This window comes from Ornithorhynchus anatinus, chromosome 4, assembly GCF_004115215.2.
Source record: "Ornithorhynchus anatinus isolate Pmale09 chromosome 4, mOrnAna1.pri.v4, whole genome shotgun sequence".
NCBI lineage: Eukaryota > Metazoa > Chordata > Mammalia > Monotremata > Ornithorhynchidae > Ornithorhynchus > Ornithorhynchus anatinus.
The window spans coordinates 75,242,595-75,258,777 of record NC_041731.1 but is presented as its reverse complement, the minus strand read 5'-3'; the positions used below and the strand labels follow the sequence as shown (position 1 = coordinate 75,258,777).

General features: G+C 40.3%; 1 long non-coding RNA gene across 2 annotated transcripts in view; it reads left to right on the top strand.

The window, feature by feature from the left end:
• Positions 1–3,789: 3,789 nt before the first annotated feature.
• Positions 3,790–16,183, top strand: part of LOC114811307 — a 57,271-nt gene continuing 44,877 nt past the window's right edge. For both annotated transcript variants that reach the window (XR_003758984.1, XR_003758985.2), the window contains exon 1: positions 3,790–3,874. This is a non-coding gene — a long non-coding RNA (uncharacterized LOC114811307). The remainder of the gene's footprint in view (positions 3,875–16,183) is intronic.

Sequence of the window (16,183 nt, the reverse complement as noted above, 5' to 3'; positions counted from 1 at the left end):
AAACAACAAAATTAGTAGACACAACCCTGCCCTAACGGTTATCATTATCTCTTTCGTGATCAACATCATCAGGAACAGTGTTTACTGAATGCATACTGTGTGTAGAGCACTGTACTGAATACCTACTCTGTGCCAAGCACTATACCAGGAGCTGGGGCCGTCCAATCAAAGATAGGCTAACTGTTCTCGGGAGCCTGTGTCCTAATGGGGGTGATAAAAGCCTATGTTCTAATGGGTGTGATAAGTGGACATTTATGGACAAACATATAATAAGAAAAATGTAAAGATGAGAAACAGATTTGATTTTTAAAAATCAATTAAGTAAAAAATGAACAGATTTATACGTGAGCTCTGAGGAAATGAATGGCATGATGTAGCCAAAAAGAAAGTTTTCACTGGGGAGATAAATTTTTGGAGGTTTTTGTAGAAGGACAAGGATCTGATCAGATGTATTTGGGGGCAGGTGGGAGCTTCATCCATCAGGAGTCATGGGCAGTGATTCGGAGATGGAGGTGTTCCAAGCAAGAAAGTAAGCAAGAAGCTGGGCTTACTGGAAAGAGCTCAGGCCTAGGAGTCAGAGGACGTGGGTTCTCATCCTGGCTCCACCACTTGCTCCTATGTGAACTTGGGCAAGTTACTCCTCCTCACCTCAATTTCTTCATCTTGAAAATGGGGATAAAATCTGATTTAGACTGTGAGCCCCATGTGGGACAGGGATTGTGCACGACCCGATTATATTGTATCTGCCCCAGTGCTTATTATAAGTCTTGGCACATAGTAAGCACTTAGCAAGTACCCCATATATATGTATAGGTTGAATTAAGAAGTTTACTTGGGAGGAACAAAATGTGCAATCCTGGTCTTAGCAGAGAAAGAGAGAGTATAGGTAAGAAGTTAGGCGGAGGAGCCCTTTGAAGCTGATGTCAAAGTTTCCCTTTGATAATACTATTAAAAAATCATTATTGTTGGTTGAGAAATGAGAATAGCATTATAAAGTCCTCAGAATTAAAGGCTACATAATTAAGCAAACAGCCCTAATGAGTATTAGAATGCATATGTACACTCATGGAGTCAAGAACTTAGATTTCTGCTTCCGGTTTCCTGTGAGTCTCTAAATTGACCAGCTATACACTCTGACCATATCCATCAGTACTGTATTCTCAAGGAGCACATATAAAAGTGGGTAGATAGTAAGCAGTGTGGCCTAATGGAAAGAACAAGAGACTACGAGCCAGGGGACATGGGTTCTAATTCCAGCTCTGGCATTTGCCTGCTGCTATGACTTTGAGCAAGTTGCTTAACTTCTTTGTCTTCCCACAGATGTAAAATGGGGATTCAAATATCTGTTCTACCTTCCCCTTAGATTAGGAGGCCCATCTGGGAAAGGGACTAATCTCCATCTGATTATCTTGTGTTTATCCCAGAGCTTAGCTCAGTGTTTGGCATACAGTAAGTGCTTAACAAATACCAAAATTATGTTATTACTTTTCATTTTTTAATGTTTAATATTGCAGCTTTCTCCTTGGTTCACCACAATAGTTAGGGTGGAAGAACTCTTAAGCTATACTGAGGAAGATACAAATTTTTCCTCAAGCTCTAGTTAAATTTTCAAATTGCTTCAGAGGATGACTCTATATGAATTTTAAATAATGTGCATTACAATCTCCTGCCCCCAACTAAAGCCATTAAAATATGTACCCTCTATTCTTTTTCTAAAGTCATTTTCTTTTGTTCCTGCAAAAGGATTTTCTTTTCACCTTTGAGTTTAAAGAGATAATTTAATCCAGCTGCTGGATGACATGAAGGGAAACATAAAAGTTATTGCTTTGGGTGCTGCTACTGGCAGATTTCTTTCATTTTTTCCTTCCTGTCCCACTATCTGGTAAAAAGAGAAAAGGGGAAAATCTTTGTTGTTCTCTCAGTTTCCACACTGCCCCACACAACCACCCAAGACACAATATTTTCCTAACTAATGTGCTTTCATGTTTGATTTCATGGAATTTCATGAATTATCAAAGTTGTTTTGAAGTCCTCTTAAAAGCGACAGTGCTTTTTGCATTCTCCGCATTTCCCTTTTCAGAAGTGTATCTCCCCCAAGCCCCATTTAAAGAATGCAAAGTTCTGAAGTATCTAAATATGGGGTTTAACTACCATTAGTTTCTCTTCTCTTACCTCCCCCAAAACCAGATGGACTAATATTCCAGAAATATGGAATATATTCCCTTTGGTGTGCAGCCCAGCCTAGTGGAAAGAGCATGAACCTGGGAATCAGAGGACCTGGGTTCTAACACCTACTCTGCCTCTTTCCTGCTATGTGACCTCCAGCAGTCACTTTATTTTTCTTTTCCTGAGTACCCTAGTCTGAAGAATGGGGATTCAGTCAATATCTGTTCTCCCTTCTATTTAAACTGTGAGCCTCATGTAGGACCTGTACAGTGCTTGGCACAAAGAAAGTGCATTATCATTTTATCATTATTATCCTAACTTCCTCCTTCTTCCCTATCCTGTCCCTCTTTTTCCCACATTTCCTTTCTCAATCCTTCTTCCTTTCCCCAGTTTTATCCACTTTTCCCCCCTCACTTCTCCCTTATCCTTTTTGCTCTCTCCTCGTCCTCCACTCCCACCTCTCAGTGCTGCTAATGAGAAATTGATCTATACTTATGGTCTTTGAGGTGAGAGCAGGATTCATACAACATCCATCTTTTTCTAGCTAACTCTATATTGTCGGATGGAGTATGGTGTCCAGTGGATCTCTGAAAGAGAGAATTCAAACAACAAAGATAGCAGTTTCTTTGAAAGTAGTTTTCTGCTTCATTCATTGCTAAAGAGCTACTGATTGACACATTTAGTTCCCCTGCTTTAATCTTCACTTCAAAGTGACACTATTAATTCTGGGATTTCATTCCTGTGTGTTGTAGCCAAAAATGATTATTATTATTATCATTATTATTATTATATGTAAGCACTCTGTCAGATATAAGTTAATCAAGTCAGGCACAGTCCCATCCCTCATAGAGTTCATACTTAGGTAAGAGGGAGAACAGGTATTGAGTCTCCATTTTACATATGAGGAACTGAGGCACAGAGAAGTTAAGTGACTTGCCCAAGGTCATTCAGTAGGCAAATGGCAGAGCTGGGATTAAATCCAATGTCCTCTAAATTCCAGGCCTGTGCTTTTTGCCTAGGCCAGAATTAGTTCTCTTTCAAACTGTCTAAATGTGAAGGTAATAGGAAATGGAACATGTGCCCTGGCATTTTTGAACCACCAAGAGACCACCGTGGGACTGTCTACCATTAAGGGTGTTCAGGATAGAATCAGAGGGGAGATAACGAAATATATCCTAGTATTAGCAAGACTTGAACATGATTTGCTTTGCTAGTAGAACTAGTTTTTACCCTTCGGAATGACAAGAGGGAACTGTTGGAATTCACGTGCCTTCTGATGAATGGGTGATACAAATAGTCCAGTTTTCAAGTCCCTGAAAGGGATACTAACTTTCACAGATAAAAGAAATTCTTTCTCCTGTATTCTGATTCTAATTAGTGACGGTCTAGCTATTGGATCCTAGGTAAACCTTGCCATGTAGTACTCCTATATCTGGCTTCTCAAAGACACTCATTTTTATTCATCAAATGCTGCCCTTTAAACAGGCCTACCTCTTTAAGTAAAGGAGGTGGGGGCTGCAATCTTTGTTGAGAAAATGACCAGCTGGGACTCATTTGGGCTTAAGGAGCTAAAGATATAAGAGCCCTTCTGATTACCTCCTCCCTTCCTAGTTGGGGGAAGAAATGAGGCTAACTAGGATAAGCTTCTCTCCTTTTGGCTGGGAGGAGGAGACAAGATCATCTTCATTCTTGAGTATGAGAAAAGAAGGTATGGAGCCCTAATTTTGAATTATTTTGGACATGAAGTGTCACTTGCTTTGTTTTATACTTCCAGGTTGCTAAATGCAATATATTTCATGTAGTGGGCTCTCACTAAATGCATTCATTCAATAGTATTTGCTTGCTATGTGCAGAGCAATGTACTAAGTGCTGGAAATGTACAATTTGTCAACAGATAGAGATGATCCCTGCCCAATGATGGGCTCACAGTCTAAATGGGGGAGACAGACAGCAAAGCAAAACAGAACAAAACAAAAACAAGGCAACGTCAAGATAAATAGAATCAAGGATATGTACACCTCATCAAAATAGAGTAATAAATTGTATATACAATGAACACAGTGCTGAGGGGAAGGGGGAAGAGCAGAGGGTGGGGGGGCATTGCTGCTACTATTGCTGAAGTCAAGGACATTTCTATGAACACCTTCTCTTCTTGAGAGTACTTTTCTAAAGAAACTAACATGACCACACATGTGTTTTCTGTAAATCTGTCTTCTATTGTATGTGATAGTCAAGAGTATTCTTGAGAATAATGGTTAGGTGTGATTTTCTGGTATCTAGTAAAGAAGCTCTTAGAAACATGCCCAGAACTGATTGTTGTGGAAAGCATTTTAGGGAAAGGTAATCAAATAGCTCTCTAGAGAAACAGCAGTGTGTTGAACTTCTAACTAGCTTGCTCGTGTATAACTCTTGATGCTGTATTCACCCTGGGGCAAGTCATCAAACTTCTTGTAGTGTGGAGAAGCTACATTTTCTATCTTGGGATGGGTGACAGCAAAGGAAGTCTCTAGAAAATCTAAAGTGTATCACTTAACTAGAAAGAGTTTCTACTGAAAAAAAGACCTTTTTTTTTTAAACAAGTGTGTCATTTCAGGATTGTAATGGAGGAGTGGAGAAGGTGTTTTATGAATGTGCCAAAAATGTGTTGCTCATATCATCCTTACTGTTTACTAAGGACACAGTATGTACAAAATGCCGAAATGACTGTCTAAACACTGTTTTAGACTAGAGTGAAGGCAAAGTTCTTAGAAGAGTAAACAGTGAGTTAACATAAGCAGTAAGCCTATAAATTACAGAAGATGGGAGTCAGGCATACCATGCTGAAAATGAGACTCATTAATTTGAGTTGTGTGTCCAAGAGGCTTACAATGAAAAGAGCGTAAGATCAAGGAAGAGGTAAAAAATGGTATGCCTTGCTTCTTTGGGTTCTTTGATTTTTGGTCTATATAACTTCATCAACTTCTAGAAACTTAACAAGTTAACTGCTTAAAGATGATTTGGACAATCAAGCCTCCAGTAAATGAGAACTTCAGAAATAGCTGTGAATAAATTCAATGTGTCAGAATTCTCGGTTTTATTCTCATATGGATCCAAAATGAGACCTATAGGAAAGAAGATAGAGCATCAGTTTCTCAAATTGAATCTTGTATGTGCCTACATGTACACATACCTCCATTGTCCTTTTATGAGCCCTATGTGGGACAGGGACTTCATCTAAACTGATTAACCTGTATTTAACCCTATACTTAGACCGGTGCTTTATGCATAGTGAGTGTTTAAATGCCGTAATAATAATAAATAATAACATAGCTAGGAAAACAGTGAAATTAGTCCCTTATCTTCCATTCTTTCAATAGTTCACTCCTTTCTGCCTCCATCTCCATCCTTGTTATACAAGGCTTTCTGCCCAAAGAAAAAATGTATCCCACAAGGAAACAAACTTTCTGTGAGCACAGAAAATGAGTTACAGTAGCTTTGCACATGTCAGTCAAACATATTAAGCACTTATTGTGTGCAGAGAATTGTACTCAGAGCTTGGGAGGGTACAACATAACAGAGTTGGTAGACACATTCCCAGTCCACAACAAGCTGACATTCTAGAGTGGGAGATAAACATTTAATATAAATAAATTACAGGTAGGTACCTAAGTACTGGGGGGTTGTGAATAAAGGTAGCTAATTGAGCCATGAGCTGATAAATCAGATATGTGGTTCCTTTAACACCTCCTGGCTTTCTGGAAGGCAGGCCCCTCTAATCCTTGGAATTCTCTCTACTTTTGTCATCTAAAATCCCCTGTTCCTCAAGGGGGAACACTCTACAAAAAGATCTGTCACTTCCTAACTATCACCCTGGGATGCTACAAGGCTAATTTACACTTTCCTTCAAGGGGAAACATCTCTAAAACAATCAAGTCCCTCTTCCAGACTTCTAACTCATTCCATACAGCCATTCTATATACTTGATGTAGATACTCTCTTTTTGTCAGCCTAATTTGTTAAAATTAATTGGGAGTTGTGCTTCTTACTGGAGTCTCAGGATGTGCTCTGATTTTTTTGTTATGCTTTTTTTTTTTTTCTCCAAGGAGGGTGAGGGGTAATGATTATACCAGAGCTTTTCTAATTTTCACAATCCTTTGATGTCACTTCGCCTCAACAATCCTTCATGCAAGAAGTGTCTACTAAATTCATGGGACCAATCACCCAGTAGCTCTTGGAGTGGGAGTTCCAGACTCTCTCATCCTAGATCTGAAGACTGAATTTCCCACCACAGCTGAAAAGATCCCCAGTCAGTGGCTTGCTAGCCTACTGGCCCTCTGAAGACAATCAATCTATAGTGTTTAGTGAGAGAAGCAGCATGGTTCAATGGAAAGAGCATAGGCTTGGGAGTCGGGGTAATGGGTTCTAATCACAGTTCTGCCACTTGGCTGTGTGACTCTGGACAAGTCACTTAACTTCTCCGTGCCTCAGATACCTCATCTGTAAAATGTAGATTGACTGTGAGCCCCATGTGGGATAACCTGATTACCTTGTGTCCTCCCCAGTGCTTAGAACAATGTGTGGCACATAGTAAGTGCCTTAACAAATGCTATCATCATTATTATTATGATGATTTTGCTCTGGGAGGAGCACTATATTAAGGGCTTGGGAAGGCATAATGGAGTTTAGACATGATCCCTGTCTTCCTCATCTTTCCCCTCCTGTCCCCAACTTCGTGCCCCACCACTTTCAAAATCCCATCTCCTGATAAATAAAAATGGCACCTACTCTTGGTTGGAGCTCGTGAAAAGGACCATAATTTGGACATCTTAGTAACAACTTGAAATATGAATAATTCTCCAAGTCCTTCAAAAATAAAATAATAAAGATCATGGTTCCCCTGTGTGCTGGACCATTGAGACACTTTAAAATCTGGCAGTAAGTAGTATTTAAGCCTAGAATGAATGAAGTGTAATGTCACAATCTATGCTTACGGTCTTTAAGTACAGTTATGTCACAACGTATGTTAGGCATCTCAATTGTTTAAATTGTCTGGACGAAAGGACAGCTGAGCCACTCTTACTTAGTCCTCAGGAACTACTTCTAGGTATAGTTAGTGCCTTGAAAAGACGGAGTTAGAAAGACAAGGGGTGGCCCACTCCATGATGGGAAGTGTTGGTAAGATATGGGACAGATAGCCATTCTGCTACAGGAGTTCATAGGATAAATTAAATGGCTGAGCAACTGTAGCAAATATGAACTCTGCCTCAATAAAGATGTTCCTGATGGCTTAGGGGAGTCCATTTTCTGCTTACAGCCTTCTCCATAGTAACCAAATTAAATCAACCAGGAAGAATAGGTGAAACCTGGAGTAGAGAATCTGTCAAAGGTTCCCCTGCATCAAGAAGTCATATATTGGTCAATTAAAGCTGCATGACCTATTGGAAGGAGCATGGGCCTGGGAGTCTGAGGGCCTGGTTTCTAATCTTGGCTCTTCCACTTTCCTGCTGTGTGACCTTGAGCAAGTTACTTAACTTCTCTGTTCTTCTGTTTCCTCATTTGCAAAATGGGGATTAAATACCTACTCTCACTCCTATTTAAACCGAGTCCCTTGTGGAGCAGGGATTATCAGACCTGCTTATATTGTAGGAGTATAGTGCTTGGCACATAGTGAGTACTTAAAAATTCCACAAATTATCATTATTATTATTATTACTAGAGCCTTCAGTCAGGAGCTTAGCTCTTGGAACAGATAATGACTGGTGAGTTCAAAACAACATGACCTACACACACAGTCTTTGGCAATTTTTCTCTCATTGCCTCCTCTGAGCTCTCTAGAAGCCCCCATTCCTGCTTCCTAGCCCCAGCTTCTTTCTGAAGCTGTATCCCAGTATAATACTTGGTTCTCACCCCTTCTCAGATTGAGTTCCTGATTGTTTCTGCTGGAACTTCAGGTGGAAAGAGGCCAACTCTGATTGGCACCTTATTGTCTTTCATAGAGACCTTCAACTTTTATGGAGACTGTTTTAAGATAATTGACTTGGCTTTGAAACTGCAAACATTATGGTTGGGAACTCTCCTTCATAATGATGGCACTGTTGAGAATTTCCTGAGCTCACCAAGAGTCCATCTGCCCTTAGTACAGTAGATGTAACTTTTGGAGCATTTTCTACTCTAGCTCCAAGATTAGTGCATTCTACAAATCAGTCAAGATGTGGCCAGTATAGATTGTTTGGCCAGGGGAAGGCATTCTAATGAATTGTCCAAAGTTTGAGCAGTGAACTGTCAAACTGTAAACTCATCATGGGCAGGGAATATCACAATGTTTATTGTTGCATTGTACTTCATTTTCCCCAGCACTTAGTACAGTGCTCTGCACATAGTAAGCTCTCATCAATTATAAGTGAATAAATTAACTCATTGATGATGTAATCAGCAGCAGCCCAACCATCAGTCCAATTTATCATTTCAGTAAACAGAAAATTAGATCTGATTCTAGCTTCCTCATCCACTGGCAGATGAGGCTTTTGAATGGGAGAGAATTGTCCAGGTAGAGCAGAAGACTAATAATAATTATTGTAGTTGTTAGGTGCTTACCATGTGCTAAGCACTGGGGTATATACAAGTTCATCAGATTGAATGTAGTCCCTGTCCCTCATAAGGCTCACAGTCTGATTAAGATTGAATTCCCATTTGACAGAAGAGGTAACTGAGGCACATAAGTGAAGTGACTTGTTCAAGGTCACACAGCAGATACATGGCAGAGGTGAGATTAAAACCCATGTCCTCTGACTCCCATTCCCATGCTTTTTCCACTAGGCCATACAGCTTTTCTGATAAACTGATCAGAACAATCGCCACTCCAGTGAAACAGCTTTCAAACCTGTCCCACCCCAACCCAGGGTCAACTGTAACACCAGGACCCAATTGACAGATGGGATAAATTTCAAAGCCCATTTGCCATGGAATTCCCAGCTGCAGATTACAGATCCTACATTTAAGATTCAAGTTCTGGATCCAGGTTGACCCAGGTTACCATCTGCTGGAATTTAGGAACTCTGATCAGTTCAAACTCCTTCAAGTGGTGGGATTTCCAGATGGAGTCACCTGTGTCATAGACACTCAATTTTGGGCAGTTTCTCTACAGATGTCTTATAGATTATAAGCTCCCAGAGATCAGGGACCATGCCTCCTAATTGATGCTGGATACTCACAAGCACAGACTAAAGTGGTCTGTATACAAGAACATTATGAGCATTGATGATGATAGCTGTGGGCAAATGCTAAAGTAATCTAACACTTTGTCAACAAAATTATGAAAATCCCCATCTATTATCTCACACCAACCGAGTTATTTTTCAATCAATTAATGGTATTAAATATTTACTGTGGGCAGAGCACTGTACTAAGTTTGAAAGAGTACAACACAAGAATTGGTAGATGCTTACATATGAACTCTTTGTGGGCAGTGAATGTATCTGTAACTGCCAACTAGTTGCTTCTTTCTTCCAAGGTGCAGTTTGAGGGAGCAAAACTCACCCCTGGCTCTTCCTGGTTATTCATCCCTCCCTCGACCCCACAGGACTTATGTACTTATCTATAACATTTATATTAATGACTGTCTAGACTGAACGCTCACTGTGGGCAGGGAATATGTCTACCAACTCCATTACATTGTATGCTCCCAAGTACTTAGTACAGTCTTCCTTGCAACTACTACTGATTGCTTCCGATCAGGCTGGAAAAGTTATTCTCAAAGCTCCCCTTCCCAGAGAAAAATCGTTCCAATAATTTTAACAATTTGCACTTTACACTTCTCAATGTAGTAAAACCTTCTGGATATAGCTCACATGTTTATATGGGTGTATGTGATGGTATTTAAACACTTAGTGTATTCCAGACACTGTACTAAATACTGGGGCAGATATAAGCTAGTCAGGTTAGACTAAGTCCAATTCCTACACAAGGCTTCACGGTCTTAAAGCTCTAGACTGTAAACTTGTTATAGGCAGGGAATGTCTGCTTATTATATTGCACTCTCTCAGTTGCTTAGTAAAGTGCTCTACACACAATTAAGTGCTCAAATCCAAATGAATGAATAAACCCCATTTTAAAGAAGATAAAACTGGGAAAGTCATTTAACTTTTGTGCCTCCAAGTGACACAACAGATAACAGCAAAGCTGGAATGAAGACCTAGGTCTAGGAGTCCTGTGCTATATTTGCTTCACCAAACTGATTTTTATCCACTGTTTTTAATAATAATAATAGCAATAATAGTGGTATTTAAGCACTTACTATGTGCCAAACACTGTTCTAAGCACTAGACCACCTTATATGACAATTTACTTCTCACAATACCCCTAATGATGGGTGTTATAATCTCCATTTCACAGTTGGGAAAACTGAGGTATGGAGGGGTTAAGTGAATTACAAGTACAAGAGGCAGAGCCAACAGTAGAACCCAGGACGGGAAACTTCCAGGGCTGAAGCTCTTCCACATGCCATACTACCTAGACTGGGAATCTATCTATAGGCCTACATGGAGCATAACTCTACAGAATCTTGAATGATATCCTCTAGGCTGAATAGATTTTTAATTTTGGGGCACTGAAAGTGTACAAGAAATAGTATACATAGCAAGTAGAGATAAAAATGAACATTACATTTTGGAAAAATGATGTGGGTTTAGCTATGATATAAATATCTTTGTGTTCAAATATTAAAATATATTGAGGTCTTGAAGTGAAAGTAGATTTAAACTACCTTAAAGGCTATACCATCAGATCTTTCTATTACTGTTTGAAAATTTATACATATATTCAGTCAGTAAAATATTGTAACAGTTCTCTTTGGTAAAGATCTCTCAATTCTAATCTTGACCATGAGAATGGTGTCAAGGGCATGAGTCTTTTATTTCTTCACCATTGAAACCACAGGCTTTATATGAAGCTTTCCACTGAAGGACTTTCCTGTGAATAGGCCAAACATTTTTTTAATGGAATTTAAGTGCTTATTATGTGCCAGGCACTGTACTATGTGCTTGGGTAAGTAGAAACGTATCAGGTTGGACACAGTCCGTATCCCACATGGGGCTCTCTCTTAATCCTGATTTTACAGATGAGAGAACTGAGAAGTAATAATAATAATGGCATTTGTTAAGCACTTACTATGTGCCAAACACTGTTTTAGACACTGAGGGACATATAAGGTAATCAGGTTGTCCCACATGCGGCTCACAGTCTTAATCCCCATTTTACAGATGGGGTAACTGAGGCACAGGGAAGTTAAGTGACTAGACCAAAGTCACACAGCAGACACGTGGTGGACCCAGGGTTAGAACCCATGACCTCTGACTCCCAAGCCCATGCTCTTTCAACTAAGCCATGGAAGCGACTTGCCCAAAGTCCCGCATTGGATGAATGGCAGAGCTGGGAGTAGACCCAGATTCTTCTGATTCACAGGCCTCTGATTTATCCACTAGGCAACACTGCTTTCCATGAAATGCTACTGCCACATGTTAAATGTTCAATGCTGAAAGCTAACTAGTGTCTTTAGAGAAAGATTTTTTTTTTCCTTAAGGGTATCTCTTTCACTTCCATCTCTCTGGAATCAAAATGCATGCGGAACACAAGAGCTTATGTGAAATTCTTAAAACAAACCCTTCAAAATCTTTCAGGAAGTTTTAAAACATTTTAATTGGCTATGCTCTTTCTGAACTTTGTGCCAAAGACATGATGTTGCCTGCCCATGCTTTCTTACAGGTAGTGACAAATTGAATGAGTTTGATCACTGTTGCCAGGAGAATCCTGAAGAAGCCATGTGATAGAGATGATTTCAGGCGTAGAACTGTGCTTCCATTTGAACTAACTTCCAGAGAAAGATGTCAATGGCAACTCTAGTTATCAACTAACACATTGCAACAGTGATATGAGACTAAGTCAAAAGAATCTGTAGATAGAAAAACACCAATAGGTTCCAAGGAACCCATGATGTTTTTCCTGTTGTTGATCACTTTTATTCTCAAACAACTTCTGTATTTGGATGGGACATTAATTTGAAGATTGTTCAGTTCGTACATCAATGACAATTATTATAAGCAAAGAATGGTACCAAGCTCTGACAAGGAGGAAGCAGCATGGTCTAGTGGATTGAGGAAGGGTGTGGGAATCAGAAGAGCTAAGCTTTAATCCTGGCTTCTCCTCTTGGCTGCTGTGTAACCTTGGGTAAGTTGCTTAACTTCTCTGTGCTTCAGTTTCTTCATCTGTAAAGTGGGGATTAAGACACTGAGCCCGATTTGGGACATGGACGTTGTCCAAACTGATTAGCTTGTATCTACCCCAGCTTAATGCATCAGAGGAATGGCTAATGGTTTCAGGTTTCTGGGAGGGGGGGAATGTACAGTGCCAGGTGCATAGTAAGTGCTTAACAAATACCATTAAAAAAAAATAATGTTGGTATTTGTTGGTATTTGTTAAGCGCTTACTATGTGCCAAGCACTGTTCTAAGCGCTGGGGTAGACACAGGGGAATCAGGTTGTCCCATGTGGGGCTCACACTCTTAATCCCCATTTTACAGATGAGGTAACTGAGGCACAGAGAAGCTAAGTGACTTGCCCACAGTCACACAGCTGACAAGTGGCAGAGCTGGGATTCGAACCCATGACCTCTGACTCCAAAGCCCGGGCTCTTTCCACTGAGCCACTGAAAAATACCTCGTGGACTTGATTCAGACGTAGTATCTGACCTAAGGGGCTCATTAAAGGGCCAGGACAGAGGAGAGCATAGCTGAGGAGAAGGAAAGGCTTTTCCTTAGGTACGTGGACAAGGCCCAACCCATGTTTCTCAGACGTTCCATGCAGCCCCCAGAATCTCTGATCTAGGGAATTCCAGTTTGTGTGATGTAGATTTCTAACTGCCTGCTCTCAATTGCTCAGTAATACCTGAGCACCTCTGGTGTCTTGGATACTTGCTCTGTGTACAATAACATTAGTAGGCATAGTACTTGCCCTCAAGAAGTTTGCAATCTAGTAGGGAAAGAAACATTCAGGTAATGTAGCTAGGAGGAAGAAGAGGATATAAAAAAAATTGTGTCTTTAGTAATAGGGTATACTATGCACAGAAATATACTACTGGCACTTATGGGGAATGTTATCTGGAGTGATTGTATGTTCATCAGGGAAGGCCTCCTGGAGAAGATGTGATTTTTAGAGAGGCTTTAAAGATGGAGAGAATTTTTCGATGCTGCTCTGTGAGCTTGGAATGGAGAGGGAATAATAGGCAAAGGACAGGGCATGAGCAAGAGGTCGGCAGTTGGTTTGGCAAGAACTAGGTATAGTGAGGTGGCTGACTTGAGAGGGATGGAGAGCGTGAGCTGGGGTCTAGTGGGAGACCAGTGGATAGGTAGTGAGGAGAGCTCTGTGCCTTAAAATCCTGTGTTTTGGAGCTTCAGCTTGATGCATAAGAAAGAGCAATCAATTCAGGTTTCTGAGGTGTGGGGAAATGTGTGCAGAACAATGTTCAATATCTCAAGAATTCACTCTTTTTCTCTCCACCCAAACTGCTACCAAAGTAATAATAATAATTATGGTATTTATTAAGCACTTACTATGTTCTAGGTACTGATCTAAGGGCAGGGATGGATACAAGCAAATTGGGTTGGATGCAGTTCCTTGTCCCACTTGGGACTCAGTCTCAAACTCCATTTTACAGATGAGGCAAAAGACACAGAGAGGTGAAATAACTTACCCAAGATCACATAGCAGACAAGTGGTAGAGCTGGGATAGTTTTAGCACTTGCCATACCTTCTCGACTGTAAGCTTTTTATGGGCAGGGATCGTGTCAAACAACTCTATTGTAACTTACTCCCCCAAGTGCTTAGTACAGTGCTCTGCACACAGTAAGTACTTACTAAATAATAATGTTGGTATTTGTTAAGCACTTACTATATGCAGAGCACTGTTCTAAGTGCTCAGGTAGATACAGGGTAATCAGGTTGTCTCTCATGAGGCTCACAGTCTTAATCCCCATTTTCCAGATGAGGTAACTGAGGCACAGAGAAGTTGTGACTTGTCCACAGTCACATAGCTGACAAATGGCAGAGCTGGGTTTCGAACCATGACCTCAGACTCCCAAGTCCGGGCTCTGTTATCTGACATCATCCCTTCTAGACTGTAAGCTCATTATGGGCAGAGAATGTGCCTGTTTATTGTTATACCATACTGTCCCAAGTGCTTAATGAAGTGCTCTGTACACAGTAAATGCTTAATAAATACAATTGACTGAGACTATTGCATCAGCCTCTTCACTGACTTCCCTCTCTGCAGCCTCTCCTCTTTCCAATCCATACTTGACTCTGTTGCCTGGATCGTTATTCTAAGAAAGCATTCTGGGCACATGTCCTCAAGTGCCTCAGGTTTTGCCCCCAACCAGCTCCACAGCAAGGAGAAACTCTTCATTATCTGATTAAAACATTGTCTATCTCTTCCTCGTTTATTCTCACTCTCACACTTCACTTCTCTAAGCTCAACCTATTTGCCATCCCTCAACTGCCATGAACCTCTTTCATTCATTCAATTCACTCATTCAGTGGTATTTATTGAGCACTTTGTGCAGAGCACTGTACTAAGCACTTGGAAAGTACAATTTGGCAACAGATAGACAATCCCTGCCCAACAACAGGTTTGCAGTCTAAAAGGGGGAGGCAGACAGTAAAACAAACAAGTAGACAGGTATCAATGCCATCAAAATAAATAGAATCATATATGTGCACATCGTTAAAATAGAAAAAATAATATATACAAATATACACAAGTGCGGAGGGGAAGAGGGACACAGTGATATACCAGTCCCTGGACCAAAATGATGGCCACTGTTGTTTGAGGTTAAAGGGGAGGGTACAGTTTCCTAGAGTATTGTGGAGGGAAAAAAATTACAGGATTTGGCATTAGATTTCTCCTAGATGGGAAGTGGGACTCATTACTAATTGAGTGCTTACGATGCATTTGGGAGAGTACAGTACAGTAGAGCTGATAAGTATGATCCCTGCCTTCAAGGAATTTGCAGCCTAATGGGGGAGGCAGACAATAAATTTAGTTACAGGTGAGGGGGAAACTGGGTATAAAGGATATGTATAGGGAGTGTCCACTTTCTGAAGTTCTGCTTTTGGGAAACATTTCCTACAATAAAATCCAAAGTAATTCACCTTCTAGTACATGAATTTGTGAAGGAATATATCAATTATGCATGATTTATTTTTGTATCTAAATATAAAATATTACTCACTTGGCAAATAGACAACTTCATTTGAAAGACAGAGAAATGCAATGATGGCGGGGGAGGGGGGGCGGGGGGGGGACAATCGTCGTTACTCAGTGGGATGATGTGAGGTTTGCTTCAAATATCATGAACCTTCCTGAAATAGACAAAAATAAATAACATAGTGACAATAACTAGGCTTAGAAAACCATAACATTGTCATGGGGAAATTTTGATCTGCAGATATATTAAGAATGTATCTGGGGGGGAAAAGAAAGAGATGGAGTCTCTGTGCTTCATAGCATTGAATAGAAGAATTGGCACCTCTTTTTTTTTTTCCTTGTGTAAGAGTATTTGCAGGAACTGAAGGTCATTTGGATATCAGATGAGGCAAGAGGGTATAGTGGAAGGCCATCAGCCTGGCAGATGGAGGATACAGATTAAAGTCTGAACTTCTCCCATCTGCACCACGATGTTGGACAAGTCACTTAACTTCCCTGTACCTCAATTTCCTCATCTGCAAATTGGGGATAATAACTCCTGCCTTTCTATGTCCCAGGGTTTTCATAAGGGCAAAAATGGGAAGCAATGCAAGGGCATTTGGGGAAACAAACCAGTATTCCAAAACAAAGATATTCTCCTGCGAACTAAGAAGAAAAGATACTGCAGACACGGTTTAACTAGGCCTAGAAAAATCTGAGTTATTTTTAGAGACTTTCAGTTGATATTAATTTGTACATACTCTATGAGAATTTGGATACTGATGGCACACACAAGTTTATATCT